Here is a 20,322-nt window from a genome sequence, read left to right as displayed (position 1 = left end):
AGGTCTACGTGTGATGAAATGTGTCCTTCTAAGAGACACAAAAGGAGACACAGACACAGAAGAGAAGGCCACGTGGAGAGGGGAGCAGAGACTGGAGTGATGTAGCCACAAGCCCAGTGATGCTGGGGCCCCCAGAAGCCAGAGAGGCAGGAAGGATCCTCCCATAGAGCCTCTGGAGGGAACTTGATACAACTGGAATGCACTCAACTGTGGACCCTCAGAAAGTTATATTCAAATCCAGATGCCACAAACCTGTGAACAGGGCCTTGTTTGGAAATAAATAGCTTTGCACATGTAATTAGCTAAGGATCTTCAGAGGAGATCATCCTGGAGTAGGGTGGTTCCTAAATGCAAGCACAGATGTTTTTCTAAGAGACGGGAGACCAGACACAGAGACAGAGAAGGCCAGGTGGATTCGGAGGCAGAGACTGGAGGGATACGGCCAAAGGCCCAGGGGTGCTGGAGCCACCAGCATCTGTAGAGGCAAGAAGGACCCTCCGCTAGAGCCTCCAGACACAGAACAGCCCCGAGTCACCTGAATTTCAGACTTCTAGTCTTAAGAACTCGAGAGCATAAACCTGTATTATTTTCAGCCACCCAGTTTCTGGTTTAGTATGATTATGACTGATTATGACTATGATTATTAGGGCAGCTACAGAAAGGTCACAGCAGGGAGAAACTCAACAGAAATGGCATGCTGTCACCAGTGGAAAACTCCAACACAACCTTGCAGTGCTGTTTAGGAAAGGCAGGTGGCCAGGGTTAATTAGTCTTTGGCTGCAAAAACAAACACATTCCTCCAGAAATCTTTTTCCAGCCTGGAGTTAATTACCGACAGTTACCACAACCAGGGGACGTTAGAGACTGAATGCATAGTGAGCCAGGAGAAAGAATTCCTGCCTCCATACCTCTGTGTCCCCAATATGCAGAGCTTAGGAACGCATCTGTACACCCCGATTCACCTTGGGGAGTAAGTGGTTTGGAGCTTACCAGCTTTTCTCGTGGAATCTTACGGGGAGGTAGTTATACTTTTTTTCTTTCTTTTTTTTTACAATTGTACCTTAAGTTCTGGGGTACCTGTGCAGGTTGTTCAGGATTGCTATGTAGGTACAAATGTGCCATGGTGCTGGTTTGCTGCATCCATTGCCGCGTCATCCACATTAGGTATTTCTCTTAATGCTATCCCTCCCCGATATCGCCACCCCCGATATTCCTCCACGAGCACCTCAGCCCTCGACAGGCCCTGGTGTTCGATGTTCCCCTCCCTGTGTTTGTGTGTTTCTAGGTCCTTGAGGAATCGCCACATGGTCTTCCACAATGGTTGAACTAATTTACACTCCCACCAACAGGGTAAAAGCATTCCTTTTGCTCCACATCCTCTCCAGCATCTCCTGTCTCCTGACTTTTTAATGGCCGCCATTCTAGCTGGCTTAAGGTGGAATCTCAGTGTGGTTTTGATTTGCATTTCTCTAATGACCAGGGATGAGGAGCCTTTTTCCCTATGTTTTTTGGCCACATACCTGTCTTCTTTTGAAAAGTGTCTGTTCATACCCTTCACCCACTTTTTGATGGGGTAGTTTTTCTCCACCTGAAGAATTATTGCCGGCAGATGGGTTGGAGCCCTGGTCATTCATAATCATCTCAATCATGGCCCCAAAGATGTCCACACCCTAACCCCCATGTGGCAGACAGAATGATGGCCTCAAGCAGGTCCCGGGTAACAGGGTCAGAGCACAGGAAATTACATGAATTTGTAATATTATATCCTCTTGGGTAACCCGAGGTGTTGTAGACACAGGCTTGCTTCCACCCACACTTGAAATAAACAGCTTGCATCCCTCTTCTTCGTGTGACCCCCAAGCCTGCTTCCTAGCACAGGCCGTCAGTGATGGATCTTCTCTGATGACACAAATTCTCTGGTGCCTGCAAGAATTTCCTCTCCTGCCATAACCTGTGTCTCACTAGGTTACCCACCCACATGGGCTGAGAGATGGGGCGGTGCAAGAGATGAGGCCATTTGGAATGTTTGCTAAGAAAATGTCCCCCTTATAAAGTGTGGTTGGCTTAATAGCCTTGAACTTCACTTTTCATTTATTTATTTTCATATGCAGAATGATGTATGTGGTTTCACATCCAGATGTCTGACTGTTGTTGCAACTTGGAGTGGGGGCTGGGCTGGTGTTGTGCTGACTGTTGCTGTAATTCGGAGTGGGAAATTGGCTGGTGCAACTGACGCCCTAACCCAAAACACATTTTATTTGTGCTGGAACTCAGAGCCTGGAGCATGTTGATTCTGCGAAGGGATCTAGAGTAACAAAAGGAAATGAAGTGCAGAGCAATTACAGCCTGCGATGCTGAAGCTCATTTTGGCATCGAAATTAAAAAGAGTCCACATTACTCCAAAAATCAGAGACTGATATCTTTTGGTGGCAGAGGGGCCCGGGGAGCAGCCCTGATTTTCATTTCTGTGCCACCACTGGAGTTTTTACTGTAGAGAAATCTCAATTTGGCAAAGGCCGGAAGAGAAAGCATGGAAACCATTTGATATTCGACGTGTCTGGCCGGGATGCCTGGAGGGTTACCCAATGCTCCAGGATCTCAGTGATGTTTCCTGGGTAAAGGAGGAGTTTGGGAAACTTCTGCTGCTTTGTCTGTTTGTTTGTTTTTGAGGTAGAGTTTCACCGGGTTGCCCAGGCTGGAGTGCAGTGGCACAACCTTGGCTCACTGCAACCTCCATCTCCCGAGTTCAAGCCACTATCCTGCCTCAGCCTCCCCAGTATCTGGGACTACTGGCACCGGACACCACGCCCAGCTGATTTTTGTTATTTTCCATAGAGATAGTGTTTCACCACATTAGCCTGGCTCTTGAACTCCTGACCTTGTGATCCACCCAGTTCAGCCTCCCAAAGTGCTGGGATGACAGACCTGAGCCGTCTAGCCTGACCTTTCTTTTGTAGGTATTATAATGCTGGATGCAGCTAGGGTGACTACTCCATGAAGTCAAGGATGACCACTACTTTTCTTTGGATTTTTTTTTTTTAATTTTGATTTGTGTAGATTTACAGAGTACAGTGTCCATTTTGTTCAATGGATATTGTGTGTGGTGGTGTAGTCTGGGCTTTCAGCATAACCAAAGTTTTTTTTTTTTTTTTTTTTTTTTTTTTCCAGAACTCAATTGCTTGATTCTACTTACTGTTAAAACAATGTTTTCAGGCCGAGCATAGCAGCTGATGCCTGTCATCCCAGCACATTGGGAGGCCGAGGTGGGTGGATCACCTAAGGTCAGGAGTTCAAGACCAGCCGGGCCAACATGATTAAACATGGTGTCTACTAAGAATACAAATATTAGCCGAGCATGGTGCCAGACGCCTGGCATCTGAGCTGCTCTGGAGGCCAATGCAGGAAAATCGCTTGAACCCAGGAGGTGGAAATTGCAGTGAGCTGAGCTTATGCCACTGCACTCTAGCCTGGGTGACAAGATCCAAACTCCATCAACCCACCAAGGCAAAAACAGGAGGAGAAAAAAAAAAAAAAAAACATAGGCGGGAGAGCTCAGCCTTATTTCTGCAAGGGTGATGGATATGAAGCATCAGGGATCAGGTAATTGGTGCTTTGCAGAGTGCATAGGAGTTGGCCAGACAGATTTAGGATATTTGTACACAGGGATCAACATTTAAAAACAACTGGAGGTGTGGCTGTGGGCACAGTTCACAGAAATTGAACACGTGGGGGAGTATGAGACAGAATGAAAGGGAAATGCTATTATTTCTGTCAACAAAGCAGGTACCACCCAAATTACCGCACTTTTCCTTATGCTTGTTCTTACTGTTATTTGTTCTCGCACACTCTGCAGTTAGGACCTTCATCTCCTGAGCCTGAATTTCTGCCTTGATTTTTGCCTTTTTGTATTTTTAGCAGAGAGGAGCTTTTGCCATGTTGGCCTGGCTGGTCTTGAACTCCTTAAGTTTGGGAGGCTGAGGTGGGTGGAGAGCAAGGTCAGGAGTTTGAGACCAGCCCTGCCAATATAGTGAAACCCTGTCTCTGCTAAAAATACAAAAAGCCAGGCGTCATGACGGGCAACTATTGTCCCAGTTTTATCTTAATATTTCTATATATTTAAGATGTTAGGTATTTTTTTTGTTTTTCTGAGACAGAGTCTTGCTCTGTCACCCACACTGTAGTCCAGTGGCACGATCTTGGCTCACAGAATCCTCCGCTGCCCGGGTTCAAGGAATTTCTCTGCCTCAACTTCCTCAGAGCCTCGGACTACAGGTGCACAGCTCCAGGGCCGCTGATGTTTCTGCATTTAGTAAAGATGGGATTTTACTATGTAGGCCAAGATGGTCTTGATCTCCTGACCTCGTCATCTGCCTGCCTCAGCCTCTGAAAGTAGAGGGATAGCCAAAGTTAGGTATTGTCAATAGTAGAGCATAGCCAAAGTTAGGTATTGTCAATACCCCCCTACAATATTATAGTTGTATTTTGGAGGGTCGGTAGAGGTCATTTTTTTTTATCCTTTAATTTCTAGGGGTGCCTGTGCAGAAATTGTAGGTTTGTTACATAGGTATATATGTGCCACGGTGGTTTGCTACATCCGTCTCCCCAACATACACATTAGATACTTATTCTAATGTTATCCGTCCCCAATACCCCCACCCCTTCTATGAATCTCCTAGCTCCCAACCCCCAACAGGCCCCGGTGTGTGATGTTCCCATTCCTGCGTCCATGTGTTCTCACTGTTCAACACCCATTTATGAGTGAGAATAGGCAGTGTCTGGTCGGTCATCTGTCCCTGTATCAATTTTGCTCAGAATGTTGGTTTCCATCCTCTTCATTTTGAACATGAAGACGACCTGTGCATCCATCACCAATATATAAATGGAGACTTTAACAGTAACGTAAACCTGTGGTTTCTCCCACCCCATCCAGCCCTCTGTACCACTCCCCGCCACCCAAGGTGACCTTGTTTGGATTCCATTTTCTTCATTTTTCGGTTTCCATTGCAACATCACCTTAGTGCATTTCTCTGTTTTAAATGTCCCTAACTCTACGACAAAGGGTATATCATGCTCTGTGTAATTTTTGGACAACAGTATTTCAGACTGAAAGAGAAACAAAAGGATATCTTTGAATCATTTCAAAGATTTGTACATCCTGTGTTTCTGCAGTCTCTTTATTTTGATAAGTCCCTCATATCCCAGTGGGAGAATATTTCTGAAGTTATGGATGCATCTTTCCGTCTATGGCCATTAGATATTTTCCTAGTGGAAACAGAAAATAGAAATAAAAAATATTTTTCTCTCTCTCTCTCTCTCTCTCTCTCTCTCTCTCTCTTTCTTTCATGAGATGGAGTTTTGCTCTTCTTGCCCAGGCTGGAGTAAAGTGGTGCGATCTCGGCTCACCGCAACCTCCACCTGCTGGGTTGAAGTGATTCTCCTGCTTCAACTTCCCAAGTAGCTTGGATTACAGGTACCCACTGATTTCTATTTTCTTTTTCTTTTCCTTTTTTTTTTTAATGTATTTTTAGTAGAGACAGGATTTCTCCATGTTGGTCAGGCTGGTTTCGACCTCCCGACCTCAGTCGATCCACTCACCTCTGACCCCCAAAGTGTTGGGATGACAGGCATGAAACACTGGGCCAAGCCACAAATAGGAATATTTCTATGTGATATTTTGGAGCAGAGCTACTGTCAACATTTTTAGGTGCATTACCCGATCAGCACATCAAGACTGCCGAGAGGCACTGTTTTCACACCAATATGATTGGCAAAAATGTTAAGGGTGAAGAAACTCTGACACTTGCAGATGTTGCAGTGTGTTACAAGTAAAATGTCGATGGCGCAAAAGAAATAGCACGTGAAGATACTTCCTCTCAGGAAGACAGTTTACTTCCTGAGAAGGCTGTGGCTCAAAGGTGGAGCAATGGTGGTCCCATTCTTGGAAAAGGGGGAAGGGTTACTTATCCCTGATGGGGGTCATCCCTACTGCAGTGTCCTTCCCCTATCGGCTAGGGGTAGACCACACAAGCCAGACTAATCCTGATTGGCTATTTTAAAGAGGACAGGGGTCTGAGCGGGGTGGCAGGGTGGGTGTTTTGGAGGGAAGGACGCTTGAGGGCCGGTCAGAGCAGGCAGCCATGTGTGATCAGGTGACCGGGATGAGTAGGGACGGAGCTGGGGAGTGGCAAGCAGATATGAACTACTGATTAGAACCAGTGGAGAATGTTGTTTACTGGAATTATGAGGAATTTAAACGTGAAAGTAGAGATTTACGTCAGGTGTGGTGGCTCATGCCTATAATCCCAGAACTTTGAGAGGCTGAGGTGGGCGAAGTGCCAGGGCAGGAGTTTGAGACCAGCCTGGCCAATATGGTGGAACCCCAATTCTCCTAAACATACAAAAAGCTGTGTGTAGTTGCAGGCACCTGTAGTCCCAGCTACTCGGGAGGCTGAGGCAGGAGAATTGTCTGAACCTGGAAGGTGAAGGTTGCAGTGAGCAGAGATCATGCCCTTGCACACCAGCCTGGGCAACACAGCCAGACTCCATCTCAAAAAGACAAACAAAATAGAGATTTAAAGAATAGGAGACCTGGACATGCTGACATACTGTTTCTTTCAAGAGAAACTTGGGGGTCACTAGAAGACAGTAGGTGGCAGAGACTGGCTTCCCTGAACATTCTCAGCAGAAATGTCCATCTGTGATGTCAGTTTGGAAAGCTATCAGCCTCATCTTATAAGGTTCAGAAACAGGGTTTCCCCAGTTCAGAGATTGTACTCTGGGTGTCTCCCCAAGATGAATTGAAGCCTTTGGGTGTTGTCAGAAGTGTTGTAAGCATGGCAACTCCATCTTTCTGAGCTGGGCATGCTTTCCCTGAAGAGCTCGGCATGGCTGTCCCCTTCTTGTGCACACCTAGCAAGACCCCTAATTGTCAGTTTCAGCCTTTTGATGCAGCTGTGCCCTGAGCAAGACCACCTCTCTCTGCCCTAGAATGTGAGTCAAGGAAGCAAGGAGCTTGGTAAAATGAGGCTGACACCTCATTCTCACATGGTGAAGACATTCCCACTCACAAGTGAGCTAGGAAGTTGGTAGAAGATACAGGTCATAGCCGGGTGCGGTGGCTCATGCCTGTAATCCCAATACACTGGGAGGCTGAGGCGGATGGATCACAAGGTCAGCAGATTGAGACCCTCCCAGCCAACATGGTGAAACTCTGTCTCTATGAAATATAAAAAAGAATTATCCAGTCTTGGTGGTGGGTGCCTGTAATCCCAGCTACATAGGAGGCTGAGGCAGGGGAATCGCTTGAACACAAGAGGTGGAGGTTGCAGTGAGCTGAGATCACGCCACTGCACTCCAGCCTGGGCGACACAGAGAGACTCCCTCTCAAAAAAGATAAAAAAGATACAGGCCATAAAGACCTTGCTGATGAAACAGGTTACAGTAAGAAAGCCCATCACAACCCACCAAAACCAAGATGGCGTCAAAGGTGACCTCTGGCCATCCTCACTGCTATGCTTTCACCAGCATTATTCATATTGGATTTACAGCCAGTATGAACAATTAAGCATGATCTCAAGTCAGTATCCTTCCCTTAAATATATCTGCAAAACCCTCTTTTCAAAGAGGTTGAATGAATAATCCACACCTTGTTCAGCATACATTCTTTCCTGGCGGCTCCAGAATTCTTCACTTTCCAAAAAGCATAACGTTTAAAGCATTCCAATTCATATCTTCAACTAAATCTAATAGGTTGAGCGTGGGGGTTCATTCCTGTAATCCTAGCACTTTGGGAGGCAGAAGAGGGTGGATCAGGACTTTAAGACCAGCCTGGCTAAAATGATGAAATGCTGTCTGTAAAAAAATGCAAAAATTAGAAATTTTTGGTGGCACATGCACTTGGAATCTCTGTTAATCAGAATTCTGTGGCAGGAGAATAGCTTGAACCCAAAAGGCCGAGGCTGCAGTGAGTTGAGATTGCACCTCTGCACTCCTGCCTGGGTGAAAAAAGCAAAACACCATCTCAAAAAAAAAAAAAAAAAAAAAAAAAAAAAAAAAAGCATGTGTGTGGGGAGGGACAGGGGTGTTGATTATTTCTGACCAGACTCTAATGTCAGACACCTAACCATAAAAAATACCAGAAGAAATCAAAAGGAAGAAGCTCCACGGCATCACTGTGGACAACGATGGTCCCAAAGAGACTGCAAAAGCACAGTAAAGAACATGAAAAACACAGCCTGGAGTTGTATCAAAGTAAGGTGCTCACACATAGCACAGGAAACTAAAATATCCTACTGTATGGAAGAAATTATTGTATCACTGTACTTCAGATAACAGTAAAGATTTACAATACATAAGTAACTCAAACAACTCAACAGCATAAAAAAAAAATGAGCCAACGATGTGCATAATAAATTGCGAACCTAAGACATAATTGCCCAGAAGGCATATGACAAATTGCTCATAATCCCTAATCCATTCATTTGACTTCAGTCAGAATGACTGTTATCCAAAAGACAAAAGAACCTGTTTCTGTTGCAGATGCAGAGAAAAGGATAGCTTGGCACACTGTTGGTGAGAGTGTAAATTAGTGCAGGCCTTGCATAAAGCTTGCCTGCAAATTAAGTACAAAGACTCCTCAGAAATCTATAAACAGATTTAACCACCTTAGGATTCAGCAATCAGAATACCAGGAACACACTATATGTTGGATTCACTTCTTCCTAGCCTTTTTCCTAGGTGGACATTATTGCCTGACTCCCTATGTTGGCAACCATTTTACCTTAATGGGATTTTCCCCATCTCCCTGATCTATCTGGAATCTCTCTCTCTCTCTCTCTCTCTCTCTCTCTCTCTCTCTCTCTCTCTCTCTCTCTCTCTTTTCCTCTCTCTCTTTCTCTCTCTCTCTCTCTGTCTCTATTTCTATTTCTGTCTTCCTCTCTACCTGTATCTGTATCTATCATTATTTCTGTCTCTAACTTGTCTATCTCTACCTCTATTTTTATTTCTATTGAAGCTCCTTGACACTTGTGAATTACACTCTCTTAAAGCTCCTAGAAATATCCATTTAAGTTTACATGACTCATACAAATATTAAGTAAAAAAAGGTAGTTTAAAATTGTTTAATACAAACATCCACATGTTACTGAGAGAGGAGACCACCTCCACTCCTCTGACTTTCCGGCCTCAACCTCCTCCTCCTCCCCTCTGGAAGGAGAGGAGGGTGAGAAAATAAATATAATTCCAAATGGTTGGGAAAATGTCTCTTTTTTCAGTTTGCAGAGTCTCTGCTATCTGTAAGCCTTGAAAGAGTTGCAAATTAATGTTTTCTGTAATGGCTGAAGCCCAGCACTGAGTCACCACCCCCACAACTGCCCGGGCCAGGCTCCCTCCTGGAAACACCCCTGCCAAATAATGATTTGCTGGTCTTTTCTCTGTAAGCCCCTCCCCTGCCTGTTTATACTCAAGCTGCATATGAATTAGCAAATCAATGAAACCAAAAGATTGTAAAGTTGGATATCCAGCAAATAGACAGTGACATAGTTTTGCCTCAGATTCCCCTTTAGCGTTGTAAGCCTGCAAAAGAGGAGACAAGCTGCTTCTCTGGGAGCTCAGTGAATGAGGCTGTAACCCCACACAGTTCCCAGCCAAATAAAAAGCCACTTTCTTCCTCAGTTCAATGATCCAAAGGCTTCTTTCTCATTACTCCTGCTTCATTTTGGTACCCTGACCTTCTAGGAGGCAGAAGAGTAGACACAGACACAGAGGAGAGGGTGATGTGGAGATGGAGGCAGAGAATGGAGTGATCAGGCCACAAGCCTAGGGATGCTGGAGCCCCAGGATCTGGGAGAGGCAGGAAGGATCCTCCCCGAGACACTCTGGAAAGAGCAGGGCCGTGCCCACACCTTGACCTCAGACTCCAGGTCTCCAGGACTGGGAGAGGCTCAGTTGCTGGTATTTTAAACCCTCAGCTTTTGGTCATTTGTTAACAGCAGAATCGGGAGATTCATGCATTGTCTAACACAGACCCAGGCTACAGTAAGAGATGAATTAGTACGGACTGGAGTGAGTGCCAGATGCAAGATGGCATAGCTCTTTTTTTTGAGACAGAGTCTCGCTCTTGTCACCCAGGCTGGAGGGCAGTGGCATAACCTCGGCTCACCACAACCTCAGCCTTCCGGATTCCAGTGATTCTCCTGCCTCAGCCTCCCGAGTAGCTGGGGTCACAGGCACCAGCCACCATGTCCGGCTAGTTTGTACTTTTAGTAAAGATACGATTTGGCCATGTTGCCCAGGCTAGTCTTGAACTCCTGAGCTCAGGTGATTCACCCACGTCGGCCTCCCAAAATGCTGGGATGACAGGCCTGAGCCACTATGCCCGCTGGCATACTTCTTTTATCAAAGAGCCTTGGGGTCCGTGGTTTATGTAGAGCCATTTTGGGAACGGAAATACTGAATCTACAATGTAGAAACATGAAATCGTGAGTACACGATCACGTCTTTTCATGAACACATTAACATTATTAAGAGAGACGAACAGCACAATGCAAATGTCACCGTTCATTGCCAGACAGCGTTCGTCGCAGCTTCACCCATGGTGGGAGAGAAAAATAAAACAAAAAAAAACAACCGCACAATTTTAGAAGGATCCCATGAAATTCTCAAAACAAGCAGCCTTCTAAACCTCTGAGTACAGCTGACAGAGAACACACTTCAGAGGCAAATACAAATCACCGCATCCAGCCATCACGACGAAGTTCAAAGCTGAGAGGCAATGAAAAATTCATCGCGTGTTTAGCTGAAGCTGTGAATGCCAATACCACACTTTGTCTATGTTTGTACAGTATGTTCTCCTTGGCAGATACAGGACCCGATTATTGTTTTGTTAAATACCTGTCAACTCTGTGAGAGTGTAAAGATGTGGGCTTAAATCAGGATTTCCCACTCTTGGAGGGAAAGAAAATTTAAAAATGGGGTCAAAGAGAACTATGGCTAAGGTGACCTTTATCTCAATCAGCTGTGTGAGCTGTCCCTGGTGGCTCACACCTGTAATCCCAGCAATTTGGAGCGACACTACACCTCCAAAGAAAAGAAAAGAAAAAAACAGGGTCAGAAAAATTAGAGCCAAGCAAAGTGACCTTTATCTGAATCAGTGGCTTGGGCTGGGCATGGTGGCTCACACCTGTAGTCTCTTCACTTTGAGAGGCCGTGGTGGGTGGATCACCTGAAGTCAGGATTTCATGACCAGCCTGGCCACCGTCATGAAACTTCATCTCTACTAAAAATACAAAAAATACCTGGGCATGGTGGTCGGCACCTGTAATCTCAGCTGCCCGGGAGACTGAGGCACCACAATCGCTTGAACCTGAAAGGTGGAGGCTGCAGTGAGCTGAGACTGGGCCAGTGCTCTCCAGTCTGGTTGACAGAGCCAGACTGTCTCAAACAAGCAAATGAAAAAAGTGAGTAGCTTGAATTCATTCTCAGAGTCATGGGACCGGATCTTAAGCTCTCCTGAATGCTGAGGAGATGGAAATACCATAGTGGAAGATGCCTGTAATCTCAGCTACTCTGTGCGCTGAGGTGAGAGAAATCCCTTGAGCCCAGGAAGTTGAGGCTGCAGTGAGTCGAGATTGCACCACTGCAGTCCGGTCTGGATGACAGAGTGAGACTCCACCTTGAAAAAGGAGAAAGGATATGAAAATTTCATTTGATGAAGAAAGTAATTAAAGCCCACACTTTCCCTTTGAAATTGCTGCAATGTCCATTTTTTTTTTTTTTTTTTTTCCAGAATCTGATTCTGTGTCCAACTGCTCATTGCAGCCTCAGACTCCCGAGTTCAAACCATTCTCATGCCTCAGTCAACCAAGTAGCTGACAGTACAGAAACCCACCACCCCAGTCTTGGTTCACTGGAACTTCCAACTCCTAGGTTCAAGCAATTGTGCTGCCTCTGCCTCCTGAGTAGTTTGAATTATAGGTACCCACCACCAAACCAGGCTAATTTTTGTATTTTTAGTAGACATCAGGCTTAGCCTTCCTTGACCAGGCTGGTCTGGAATTTCTGGCTAAAGTTGAAAACAAACCACACTAAGACGCTTCTCTGTTTTCCACTGGGAAGAAGTCCTAAAATTATGAAAAAAAAAAAAAAAAAAAAGCATCTGAACATCCTACAAGTCAGCACTTGTGCCCAATTTTGGCCCAGGCTGAATAAATTCACTTTCCATGTGGAGGCCAAAAAGCTATGGGGGAGCCTATTTCTAAGGTGACAACTTCATGGGGTATGAATATCAGGAGAAAGAGGAATCACTGAAACACCAAGAGTTACTTCTGGCCCTCCTTCAACATAATTACTGATATCTTGTTTGTTTTTACTTGCAGGGTGACCTGCGGGCACCTTTGGTGTGCCACCTGCAGCAAAATGATGTTTGGGTGTAATTGGGAATCTTGAGTCACTTTAATGAGCACTACACAAAGCCCCATGTCTTCAGCAAAGTCTACTCTTTCCTCTTCTGGCTCCAGGGAGTGACACGGCTTAGCCATACACCCTGGTACAAGCAAGGGTCCATGACTATCTCTGGTTCCATGTCTCCTTCACTCTCTACCTCTGCAAATGCCTCAGCTTTCACCTCCACTCCTGCTTCTGTTCATCTCTCTGCCACAGTTCATCTGTGTGCCACAGCCTCAGGGTAAGGCTCAAAAACTTGGTAGGGGAAGTGGAAAAAGAAGAGAATGGAAATAGAAAAGAACGGAGGGAAGGAGAGGGGAATGGAAAGCTCTTCCTGAGAAATGAAATAATTTTTATCTACCTAATCACAGGAATTGTTTTCCTTATGGCTTACAAAGGCATTTCCTACTTAGTATATGTTTCCATTTCCATAGTATCCCTGCATGAGATAGATTACTGTATGATAAAGACCATGTAAGATTTTTACTATAGCCATCTTAATTGTTTACTCTGATATTAAATAAGTAGAATGAATTGGTCAAGTTCTAATGGCAAACCATGAATGGGACTGTTAATGTCATGACTAAAACACCAAAAGCAACGCCAACAGAAGCCAAAATAGACAAGTGTGATGTAATTAAATGTAACAGTTTCTGCACAGCAAAAGAGACAATAATTAGAGGTAACCCCCAACCAGAAGAATGGGAAATTTTTTTTACAGTCTACCCATCTGACGTGGGCTAACACCCAGAATGTGCAAAGAACTGCAGCAGATTTGTAAGAAAAGAAAAAAGCCATTCAAGAGTGGGCAAAGGTATGAACAGACATCTTTTCAAAAGAAGACCTTTATGAGGCCAACAAACACATGAAAAAATGCTCAGTATCAGTGGTCATCAGAGACATGCAAATCAAAACCACATTGACATACCTATACCACCTCGCACAAGTTAGAATGAGGATCAGTAAAACAATCAGGAGATCACAGATGCTGGAGAGGATGTGGAGAAATAGGATCGCTTTTACACTGATGGTCAGAGGGTAAATCAGTTCAGCCATTGTGGAAGACAGCATGGCGATTCCTCAAGGATCTAGAAATAGAAATTCCATTTGACCCAACGATCCCAATACTGGGTATATACCCAAAGGATTATGAATTGTTCTATTATAAAGACACATGCACATGTATGTTCATTGTGCCACTGTTTGCAATAGTGAAGACCTGGAACCAACCCAAGTGCCCATCAATGATAGACGGGACAGGGAAAATGTGGCATATATACACAATGAATACTATGCAGCCATCAAAAACAATGAGTTCATGTCCTTTGTAGGGACATGAATGAATCTGGAAACCATCACTCTCAGCAAACAGACAGAAAAACAAAAACCAAACACCACATAGGCGGGTGTTGAACGGTAAAAACACATCTGCACAGGGAGGGGAGCATCACACGCTTGGGTCTGTTTGTGGGTGGAGATCAAGGAGAGGGACAGTGGGGGACAGGGAGGTTGAGGAGAGATAACACTGGGAGAATTGCCTGATGTAGACGACAGGGGAATGGAGACAGCAAACCACCATGGTGTTGCATGTGTACCTATGTAACAATCCTGCAAGATCTGCACATGTACCCCAGAACATAATAGTACAATTTAAATACATGAATGGAACTAACATTAAGACACACTCTCCTAACACAAAGTCATTTCTTTCTTACCACACAATACCTTACATTTGTAACAGAATTATTTTAAATTTAGTGTACGATAAGTTAAAGACAGTATGATGTTTAGAAACAGAATGGTAGTAGGTAAATAATGTGTTTTCAGTGCCATTACACTAGACTGTATGACACTAGGATTATCATTTTCCTCCTTCCCTGAGCTGGTACAAAACCTGTCACAACATTAGCAATGTCTGTTTCACATTCCTGTGTTTCCCTTATTTCCTTGGAAACTGAGAGATCTCTTCTGGTCTCATGCATTAAATTTTCACTTAATCACAATAGGAGGTATTTTATAGTTATCACCTATTGCCATAGCTACAGTGTATAATACATTTAAAATACAAAGGAGGCCATAATTCTTTGCTTATATCCTCGAAGCCTAATTCAGAAACAACTACACTGACTTACATGCTTCTAATTTCATCTGTATTTCCTATCTGTCTGTCTATCTCTCTCTCTCTATCTATCTATCTATCTATCCATGGACCTATCTATCTAATCTATTTGTCTATCTGTCTGTCTGTCTGCCTATCTAATCTATCTAATCAATCTATGCAATCTATCTATCTAATCCATCTATCAATCAGTCAATATATCTATCTAGTTTTTTTAGCTCTTTCCTGAAACTCAAACTTGAATTTTCTCTTTAAACCATTGTTTTGATATCTTACTAAGATTATAAGCTTAATAAGATAATTTCCCTACAATTTAGAGACAATTGCCTTATCTCCAAAATGTTCACTACTTATGTAATTTCTTCAAATCACATTATTTTTTGTTGCCTATCTACTTCAACAACTTCTAAGTAGCTAAGATAGTATCTTTATAAAAGTTGCAATGGGGAGAATGCTGTAATGACTTTCAACATTTTCCCTAAATAAATTAAAGCTAGGACAGAAAGAAACTAAGATCTTGAAGACATATTAAGAGAAACACTTTTTTTTTTTTTTTTTTTTTTCGAGAAGAATGTGTAAACACAAAGCATGTAGAAGTTGTGTTTGCTAGTCATGGTTCATAATGCTGACCTGGTTAGCAGAAAGAGGGGCGATGTAAAACTTTAAAAAATTGGTCTTCGGATGGCAGATCCACTCAAATTAATGGTGCTTATATTTCCCCTCAGTTTTGGCAAATCACATTTCTCTGTGATATACCATGCCTTGGCAGGCTGTGATCATCAACAGTGGCAGTCAGATCTGCAGTGGTTTCATAATGAGCAGCTCTTGGGCTCTCACAGCTGACCACTGTGTCAGGAAAACGCAAGTCTGTGCCTGCTCTTCCCATAGCCTAAAATTCATTATCCTGTAATTACACTGCTGAAGGTTTCTCTGTGCAAATTCATTTCCATAATGCCTGGCCATTTCACATATGCAGATGACAGTTTTGTTTTAGGCTAAAAAGAAATTGCCTCTCTGTGTTTGGCTAAGTAGTACTTCTGTTCAGTTAATTCCTCTACATTCTCATTGTGTGTCGACTCTTTATTCACAGACTTCTGATTTCTCTGAAGATGAACTAGGGTACCTGGGTATCATGATTAAGGTAATATGCTGGAAGGCCTGATGCAGTATTTAAGTTTCTGGTTTTCTAGTGAAAGCACTTTAATTTGTCCACACACACATGAATCCTGAAGACACTGCTGTGATACTGGGCCTGAGGCGCCCTGTGGCACCACTGAGAGTTGTTAAGATGTCTACCGTTCCACTGCATGAGAGATTCCAGGTGGTGAGTGGTACAGCAAGAAATGGCCTGGCATTTCTACTCTTTCAAGTGATCCAGACTCACAGTCAGCTCCTAGCACCCTTGGGCTATCTGAAGATCCAGAATAGTCCAGAACCCTGGCTGTCTGGGCCAAGAATTCTTATTCCGGATCAGCAGTTACTTTCCTTATTAGGGTAGTAGTTCTGAAAAAACAAAAAACAAAGTGAAGTCCATATTTTTAATATTACTCTTCAAAAAAAAAAAAAAAAAAAAAAAACACAATCACAATTTCTGCCTTACTAATTATAAGGCATTTAATCCTTATCAGATACCCACTAGGAGATCTGTTTTATAAGATGATGTTTCTGACCATAATTTGACAGAATTTCGGATGGGAAAAATATGAGGATATTTCTCTGTACAGTCAAGTTTTATAAACCAAGGTAGGATGATTTGTTTCCCAAAACTTTGCTAACTTTGGAACAAAAGAAAAATAAGAGGTATTTTTGATTGTTGTGTTCACCTCTTTATGCAAATGAATCTGAACTTGATGTGGAATTTGGAACCTTTGTAAGTAGAAACTTGACTTGTTAATTTTGAAGAGTGGCATTTTTAAATGTGATTAAAAAGGGACTAGGCTCTTGAAGTGCTCAACACACCTGTAAGTCCAGCGCTTTGGGAGCTTAAACTTGAAGGACTCTTTGAGCCAAGGGGTTTGATACCAGCTTGTGCAATACAGCAAGATTTCATTTCTTAAAAAAAAAAAAAAATACCCAGGCATGGTGGTGCACACCTATAGTCCCAGCTACATGGAAAGCTGAGGCGGGAGGATAGCTTAAGCCCAGGAGGTCGAGCCTACAGTGAGCCCAAACTGTGCCAGTGTGCTCCAGCCTGGGTAACAAAGCAAGAACTTGTCTCAGAAAAAGAAAGAAAGAAAAAAGTAAAAAAAAAGGCCAAGCGCAGTGGCTCATGCCTGTAATCCCAGCACTTTGGAAGGCTTTGGGAGGCTGAGGCAGGTGGGTCCTCTGATTTCAGACCAGTCTGATGCACACAGGGATACATCATCTCTACAAAAATTACAAAATTAGCCAGGAGTGGTGATGTGTGCCAGTAATTCCAGCTACTCAGGAGGCTAAGGAAGGATAAAATGGTTGAACTGGGAGGCAGAGGTTGTAGTGAGCCGAGATCGCCACTGCACTCCAGCCTGGGTGACAGAGAGAAATGCCATTATAAAAAAAAAGTGACTGCAAAGAGAATGAAATAGAAGATAAATGTATGATGTAAAAGGTTGATGGTGATAAAATATAGTCAATTTGTTAGTATAAGTTATAGATACAAGATTAAGTGATGATGAGACGTTAAGGATAAGACAAATCATGGCCTCATCTCAATGCTTAGTGTTTAAATGTAGCACCTTTTTTAGGATAGTTATTACCACAATACGTGGTGTATAAATGTACCATATATTCTTTAGGATACTTATAGTCCATTTGGCTTTCTAGGAGAGACCAGTGAGAATTCAGATGCAAATGATGGAAGCTTCAAGGTGTGCCCATCTGTACCCTGGCACAGACAATTTCACTGTTTGCTTCATTACTCAGGCCAAAGTATCTGACCCAAATGTGGTATGCAATTCATTTTTCCCTCTTTTTACATGAGAGAAACTGTATCATTATATAGACAAAACTTTGTCCCTATATAAAAAAATACATGGCCTATGCCTAACTGACGAATATCCACATGAATCGTGGATCAGTAGGAGTAAATATTAAACCTCTGTAATTACAGAACACATTCTCTGAAAAAAATTTGTTCCTAATCTCTTGAGTTTTCCTACATGGTTTATTAATCTCAGTATACTGAAGAGCTAGTATGCTGCTCTTTAAACAAATGAGACATTGTATATAATTCTCTTATTTTAACAATAGTACCTTTACACTTCAGAGTTTAAAAGGAGTCCAGTGTGTTTTATTTCCACAGTGAAATACAACGTTTCTATTTTTAAAATTGTTTTAATTATAGTTTTTTTAGAAGGAGTCTAGCACTATTGCCCAGTCTGGAGTGCAGTGGTGTCATCTCTGCTCCCTGCAAACTCTGCCTCCCAGATGCAAGTGTTTCTTCTGCCTCAGCCTTCCCAGTAGCTGGTACTACAGGCACATGCTACCACACTCAGCTAATTTTTGTATTTTTAGCAGAGACAGGATTTCACCATGTTAGGCAGATGGGCTCGATCTCCTGACCTAGTTAGGCGTGAGCCACCATGCCCAGCCAAAACGTATCTTTTTAGGATTTGATTTTCAGTGATTTCTTCCCCAGTAAGTTTCCGCCCCCTCCAAGGTATTTGATCGGATGAGTTTCCTAGGCACTCACTTCATGTCTCCCTTTCTTGGGAATACATCTTCATCATCAACTTACTAAATCTAAGTTTAAGATGTTGGGATAGGCATGTAAGTCCAAAGTCTATGTTTAAATTTATAGGACTCAGTGAGTCCAGAAGGGCTGTTATGTGCAGGCCAATATCAGTCTATGGCAGTTGGAGGCAAATAGGCCAATATCTGACTATAGCAGATATTGGTTATGTGCAGGCCAATATCTGGCTATGGCAGTTGGAGGCAAATAGGCTTCACCAGTCTCAAAGTCCTACCTACTATAGTGAGTCCACACTTCTTCCGGATCTTATCTACGTCAGTGAAAGGAGGTCACCCAGTAAACCAGGCTTTGGGTAGAAATTGCTCAGTTGTCCACTCCCCTTAAACAGCCAAACTCATTGCGCCTTTCTTCAGTAATAACTACCGCAGCCCAGAGACTTTGGTAGCCTAGTCACTATAGCTAGTCATGCTACAGTCTGGTGACAGTCTGATAAAACTCCAGAGCAACAAAATCAAAAATGCTGACTTAAGCCTTCTAAAATCGCTCTAAACATACGTTCAATAAATACGATTTTTCTTCATAACAACCGCTGTGTCATTACTTCCTAAACTAACTCATGGCCTTGGATTATTGTCATTTCATTTTTGAAATGATTCACATTGTGTCTTTAACATGAATGTGAATACAGGATTTCATTTACCAGCAAATAACGTTTTCAAAACTATGTGAATTAAAAATGCAAAACTGCAAAAGTGTATTTCTGAACTTCACTGGTCTTTCAGATTATATTTTGATACCTACTCGCTCACACAAATTTTCATATCTGCATGTTCTCCTCAGGTGGGGGAAAACGGTATGAGAGTTCCTGAAGAATTTATGAAGGAAAGGATGGCAGTGCTACCCAAGTTTTAACTTATTCACAGCACTGTGTTCAGTGAATGGAAACATTGCTTTTCAAATCCTACTGAAGTAGTGAATAAATAGATAAAATATATTATTACAATAACTCTACAATATGAGAACGTGAAGAAAATAGAACAAGCGGTAAAATACATCAACAAAAAAATGAGGCCGGGCATGGTGGCTCATGCCTTTAATCCTAGCATTTTGGGAGGCCCAGGTGTGTGGATCACTTGAGGTCAGGGGTTCGAGACCAGCCTGCCAAACACAGTGAAACCCAATCTTGACTAAAATTACAAAAAATAGCTGGGCATGGTGGCACGAACCCGTGATCCGGGCTCCTCAGAGGGCTGAGGCTGGGGAATTGCTTGAAGCTGGGAGGGGCATGTTGCAGTGAGCTGAGATCACACCTCTCCAGCCTGAGCAACAGAGTGAGACTCCATCTGAAAAAAATAAAAATAAGATAAAAAATTCTATTCAAGAAAAAGTGCTCACATATCCAAAAGGAAAATTAAAAACAAACAAACAAACAAAAACTCCTTTGAGAAAAACGTTCCACAAGAGGCAAATAAGGAAACAAATAAAAATTACAAATAATAAACTGAGCAGAACCACAGGGGGAAGAAGTTAAAATTTTACAAGTGAGTAGTCTAAAGGAATCCGAAGGGCACTCAAAATTTTTCTTGAGTCTCTTTCCCTATATTATCACATTATCAGCCAACCAGCTGAACAAGCTCAGGTAGCTGGTGTCCCTTCTGCAGATGGGGGCTTCACCTTCATGATCCCACAGCAACTGGACTGCAGTGGAATCAACCACCCTGTACCCTGGAGACAGGCGGGTGGGGAAGGCTCATGCCAGGCCTAGCCTCTCACACACCACTTCCCCTGGGGCGCCTGGAGGCACTACTTACCTAGGATGCCAAGGAGATACTCCTTAATGATCACTTCACTGAGGAAGTAAAGTTTAGCACGAAAGGACAACTTCATCCTGCTGCCGGTATCTGGGATGGCTGAGTTCCTCCTCCTGATTGGTGATGAGGGGAGAAGAAGTAGGGACACAAAGAGACCATTTCAGCTAGCTGGGCTGAAGCGGGCCTGCTAGCTGCTAGAGGGAAGCATGCATTTCCGCTACCCAGCTTGCCCGCTGAGACACCGCCCCCTGGGATCCAGAGGAACCCCTGAGTCCTGACCT

At 43.3% G+C, this 20,322-nt stretch overlaps 1 protein-coding gene and 1 long non-coding RNA gene across 3 annotated transcripts in view; one reads left to right on the top strand and one right to left on the bottom strand.

Annotated features, from left to right (window-relative positions):
- LOC141582964 (uncharacterized) overlaps positions 1 to 20,322 on the top strand; it is an 815,156-nt gene that overhangs the window by 602,540 nt on the left and 192,294 nt on the right. The window lies entirely within an intron of this gene.
- LOC141583010 (uncharacterized) lies at positions 11,614 to 20,078 on the bottom strand. Of its 2 annotated transcripts, none has more exons than XR_012515830.1 (3): positions 20,042 to 20,078; positions 13,370 to 13,529; positions 11,614 to 11,671 (listed from the first exon to the last, which is right to left on the bottom strand). It is a non-coding gene; the product is annotated as an uncharacterized LOC141583010 (long non-coding RNA). The 2 variants fall into 2 exon arrangements; XR_012515829.1 differs by lacking the exon at positions 20,042 to 20,078 and adding an exon at positions 15,945 to 16,020.

Source organism: Saimiri boliviensis, chromosome Y, assembly GCF_048565385.1.
Source record: "Saimiri boliviensis isolate mSaiBol1 chromosome Y, mSaiBol1.pri, whole genome shotgun sequence".
Lineage (NCBI taxonomy): Eukaryota > Metazoa > Chordata > Mammalia > Primates > Cebidae > Saimiri > Saimiri boliviensis.
This window is presented reverse-complemented; position numbering and strand designations above follow the sequence as displayed.